Genomic DNA, 5697 nt, shown 5'->3' on the forward strand with positions numbered 1-5697 from the left:
CTAGAGTGCCATTTTGCTGGAACTCCCCTCTATAGATTTTAGAGATTAGACCCTTGTAGGATATGTCATAACCAAAAAATTTTTTCCCAGTCTGTAGGTTCTCTTTTTACCCTTTTGGTGAAGTCTTTTGATGAACTAAAGTGCTTAATTTTCAGGAGCTCCCAGTTATCTGGTTTATCTTCTGGTGTTTGTGCATTGTTAGTTATGGTTTGTATTCTCTTTATACCATGTAGTAGGGCCCCTAGCTTTGTCCCTATTTTTTTTCCCATAATCTTTATCATTTTAGGTTTTAGATTTAGGTCTTTCATCCATTTTGAGTTAGTTTTTGTGTATGGTGTGAGGTATGGGTCCAATTTAATTTTTTTACAGATGGACACCCAGTTTTGCCAGCACCATTTGTTAAAAAGACTGTCTTTTCCGCATTTAAAGGATTTTGGTCCTTTGTCAAAGATCAGCTGATCATGGGTGGCTGGATTTACATCTAGGTTCTCCATTCTGTTCCATTGGTCTATGTCTCTGTCGTTGTATAAGTACAACGCTGTTTTGACTACTGTGGTTGTATAGTAGGTTCTGAGATCAGGTAGTGTGAGACCTCCTACTTTGTTATTTTTCTACAATAATGCTTTGCTTATCTGGAACCTCTTTCCTTTCCATATAAAGTTGATGATTAGTTTTTCCATCTCCTTAAAGAATGCTGTTGGTATTTGGATCAGGATTGCATTGTATTTGTAGATTGCTTTGGGTAGAATTGATATTTTCACAATGTTGAGTCTTCCTATCCATGAGCATGGTATGTTTTTCCATTTCTGTAGGTCTCTTGGTTTCTTGCAATAGTGTTCTGTAGTTTTTATTGTAGGTCTTGTACTTCCCTGGTTAATTTATTCCTAAGTATTTTATCTTTTTAGGGCTGTTATAAATTGTACTGCTTTCCTGATTTCTTTTTCAATGATCTCTTTATTGGTGTATAGGAATCCAACTGATTTTTGTATATTTATCTTGTATCCTGCTACTTTGCTGCATCTTTCTATTAGTTCTAGTAGTTTTTCTGTGGAATCTTTGGGGTTCTGTATGTATAGGATCATATCATCTGTGAATAGGGATAGTTTTAATTCTTCCTTACCAGTTTGGATGCCCTTCTTTCTTTTCCTTGCCTTATTGCTCTAGCGAGGATTTCCAGCACAGTGTTAAATAGGAGTGGTAATAAAGGGCATCCTTATCTTGTTTCCATTCTCAGTGGGAATGCTTTCAGCCTTTCTCCATTGAGAATGATGTTAGATGTTGGTTTTGTATACCAAAATCCAAACTTACTGCCGTTGAGTTGATTCTGACTCATAGTTACCCCATAGGGTTTCCAAGGCTGTAATCTCTATGGAAGCAGACTGCCACATCTTTCTCCCATGGAGTTGCTGGTGGTTTTGAACAGTCGACCATTCAGTTAGCAGTCAAGCTTTTTAACCACTGTGACACCAGGGCTCCTATTGGTTTTGTATATTAAAAAAAAAAAACCTGTTGCCTTTGGGTCAATTCTGACACATAGTGACCCCATAGGACATAGTAGAACTACCACATAGGGTTTCCAAGGAGTTGCTGGTGGATTCAAAGAGCCGACCTTTTTGTTAGCAGCCAAACTCTTAACCACTACTCCACCACACCCGTTATTATGTTGAGGAATTTCCCTTCTATTCCTTTTTTATTGAGAGTTTTTATTAGGAATGGGTTGGACTCTATCAAATTCCTTTTCTGCATCAGTTGAGATAATCATGTGATTATTTTCTTTTGTTCTATTTATATGGTGTATTATGGTGGTTGATTTTTTAATGTTGAACCATCCTTGCATACCTGGTATGAATCCCATGTGCTTGTGGTGTATTAATTTTTGATATGATGCTGAATTCTAATGCTAGAATTTTGTTGAGAATTTTTGCATCTACACGCATGAGACATTTTGGTTTGTAATTTTTTTTTTGGTGTCTTTGCCTAACTCTGGTATCAGGGTTATGCTGGCTTCATAGAATGAATTTGGGAGATTTCCTTCCTTTTCTATGTTTTGAAACAGTTTGAGTAATACTTCTGTGAACTCTTCTCTGCACGTTTGGTGGAATTCTCCAGTGAGGCTGTCTCGGCCAGGGTTTTTTTGTTGTTGTTGTTGTTGGATTTTTTTTTATCACTTTTTCAACCTATTTTCTTGTTATGAGTCTGTTCAGATCTTCTGTCTCACTTTGTGTTAGTTTAGGTAGGTAGTGTGTTTCTAAAAATTTTTCTGTTTCTTCTAGGTTTTCAAATTTGTTGGAGTATAATTTTTCATAGTACTCTATTATGATCCTTTTTATTTCAGTTGGGTCTGTTGTAATGTCCCCCATCTCATTTCTTATTTGGGTTATTTGCTTCCTCTCTTATTTTTCTTTTGTCTGATTGGCCAATGGTCTGTAGATTTTGTTGATCTTTTCAAAGAACCAACTTTTGGTCTTGTTGATTCTTTCTATTGTTTTTCTGTTCTCTATCTCATTTATTTCTTCTCTGATCTTTATTATTTCCTTTCTTCTGATGCGTGTGGGCTTCTTTTGCTGTTCTCTTTCTATTTGTTTGAGTTGTAGGGCTAACATTTTGATTTTGGCCCATATATTTTTTTTAATGTGTGCATATATTGCTATAAATTGACTTCTGAGCACTGCCTTTACTGTGTCCCAAAGGTTTTGGTATGATGTGTTCTCATTCTCATTTGATTCTAAGAATTTTTTTATTCCCTCTTTGATGTCTTCTATTACCCTGTTGTTTTTAAGCAAGGTGTTATTCAGTTTCCATGTATTTGATTTTTTTTCATTGCTCTTCCTGTTATTGATTTCTACTTTTATTGTGTTATGATCAGAAAGAACGCTTTGTATCATTTCGATGTTTGGGATTTTATTCAGGTTTTTTTGTGGCCTAAAATGTGGTTTATTCTGGAGTATGTTCCATGTGCATTGAAAAAAAATGTATAATTTGCTATTGTTGTGTGAAGTGTTCTATATATGCCTATAAGGCCCAGTTGGTTGATTTTGGCCTTTAGATCTTTTCTATCTTTGTTGAGTTTTTTCCTAGATGTTCTGTCCTTTACCGAGAGTGGTGTGTTGAAGTCTCCTACTATTATTGTGGAACTGTCAATTTCTCTTTTCAGTGATGTTAGAGTTTGTTTTATGTGTTTTGGAGCCCTGTCATTGGGTGCTTAGATATTTATTAAGGTTATGTCTTTTTGGAGGTTTGTCCCTTTAATCATTATATAATGTCCTTCCTTGTTTTTTTTTTGGTTGATTTTGCCTTAAAGTCTGTTTTGTCTGAAATTAGTATTGCCATTTCTGCCCTTTTTAGGTTACTGTTTGCTTGATATATTTTGTCCATCTTTTGATTTTTTAATGCATGTATGTCTTCGTGTCTAAGGTGTGTCTCTTGTAGACAGCATATTGATGAGTTGTGTTTTTATTATCCGTTCTGCCATCTCTGTCTCTTGACAGACACATTTAAGCCATTTAAATGCAGTGTGATTATTGATAGGTATGAGTTTATTGCTGTTATATTGTTGTTATTTTTCTGTGGTGCTGACATTTTCTTTGTTCTTCTTACTTTCCTGTACTGAGTTCCTTTTGTTTGTGGATATTCTTTTCTTTTCTTATGATAGAATTCGTGTTTACTGAGGCTTTCTGTTTTCCTTCTTTTTTATTTTGATGATTAGGTTTGTTAACTTTGTGTTTAACTTGAAATTTACCCTCTTCTTCCTAAATTTGAACCAGTCTTTTATTACTTGATATTTCCTTGACTTCCTTTTTATTTGAAATTTCTATACCTACACCTTTTATTCCTCCTTTTATTGTTTTAATGATGCATCATTTACAGATTGACATCTCTGTTTCTCTGTTTTAAGTCTGTTAGCTTTGTTTCATTGTTGAGAGTTCTTTATCTAGGTTGGTATTTGGCTGATGCTGTCCTGTGTCCAAGACTCAGGTTTTTGTCTGATGTTGTTGGTTCTGTAACTGAAGGACTTTCTTTAATATTTCTTGTCAATTTAGTTTTGTTTCTACCAATTCTTTTAATTTCTGTTTATCTGGAAATGTCCTAATTTTGCCACTGTATTTGAGAGAGAGTTTTGCAGGATATATTATTCTTGGTTGGTAATTTTTTTTCTTTCAAAGCTTTTTACATGTCATCGCATTGCCTTCTTGCCTGCATAGTTTCTGCTGAATAATCAGAGCTTACTATTATTGTTTTCCCTTTGTAAGTGACTTTACGTTTTTCTTGAGCTGCTGTCAGGATTCTTTCTTTTCCTTTGGTTTTGGCAAATGTGATTATGATATGTCTCAGGGACTTTCTTTTGGGGTCTACCCTATATAGGGTTCACTGAGCTTCTTGGATAGTCAGTTTTTCATCTTTCATGATATTTGGGAAGCTTTCTGCCATCAAATCTTCAAAAATCTTCCTTGTGTCTTGCATTTTCTCCCCCTGTTCTGGAACTCCTATCATGTCCAAATTTTTGCTTTTTATTGTGTCCCACATGATTGTTAGGTTTTCTTCATTCTTTCTCTGATTTTTCTTTAAACTAAGTGGTTTCCATGGATTTGTCTTCAATATCACTGATTCTGTGTTCCATTGTTTCAAATTTACTTCTAAAACCTTCTATTGAGTTGTCCATTTCTGAAATTTTGTTGTTTATCTTTTGGATTTGTAGTTAGTGTTTTGTATGATTTCTAATTGTTTGTTCATTTTAACTTTTTTTCTTGTATTATTTTCCTGAATTCTTCTATTGCTTTGTCTGTGTTTTCCTTGATTTTGGCTATGTTTTCCATGATTTTGTCTATTTTTTTTCCTTGATTTTATCTGTGTTTTCCTTGATCTCTTTCCTAATCTCTTGGAGAGCCCTAAATATTAATCTTTTGAAATCCTTATCAGGTATTTCCACTGTCTTTTCTTCTACCAGAAGGTTATCTGATTCTTTGTTTTGGTCACTTGTTGGAGCCATCTTGTCCTGTTTTTTTAATATGTTTTGATATTGTCTGCTGTCTGTGAGACATTAAGGTACTATTTTCTTTATTTATTGACTGTATGCTTGTTTTTCTTGTCCTAGTTTTTTGTTTTTGTTTTGATATGTCAAGGCAGGCAGGCCAAGCATGCTTTTCTGCTTGCTTATCTGTGGGCATGCTAGGTCTCAACACCTTGTACAGGTGGGCAGGACAGCAGCAGGAACGGTGAGCCTGCTGCACCATTCAGTGTTTTAGCAAGGTGGTTGAGGACAGACTGGGTAAGCGCTGTCTACCTCATGATGTTGTTCCTTTGGTGTGGTTGCATTCACAGTTCCTTGTCAGATGCGTGGATGTGTCATGCGGGAAGTGATACAGGCTTGTTTCCCACCATTCAGCAGCTATTCAAGTGGCAGGAGGGGAAGGGTGGTGTGGACCCTGTGCCATGACAAGCCTGTGTGCTGGGGACACTGTAGCTGTGGCAGCGCAGTGGAGGCTGATAGGAAAGGGGGTAGGTGACGTAAGGGACTAGGTTGGAGGGAGAAAGAAAAGAAGAGAGAAAGAAAAAAGGGGGGGCGGCATGGCAGTAGCCAGTGGATGGGGGCTGTGTGGATCTGGGGAACTGTGGAAATGGGAGGTAGGTGGGATATATGGCTATGTGGCAGGGAAAAAGAAAAGAATGAAAAGCAAAAATGATAACATTAAAAATATA

This window comes from Trichechus manatus, unplaced genomic scaffold (assembly GCF_000243295.1).
Source record: "Trichechus manatus latirostris isolate Lorelei unplaced genomic scaffold, TriManLat1.0 scaffold00046, whole genome shotgun sequence".
Taxonomy (NCBI): domain Eukaryota; kingdom Metazoa; phylum Chordata; class Mammalia; order Sirenia; family Trichechidae; genus Trichechus; species Trichechus manatus.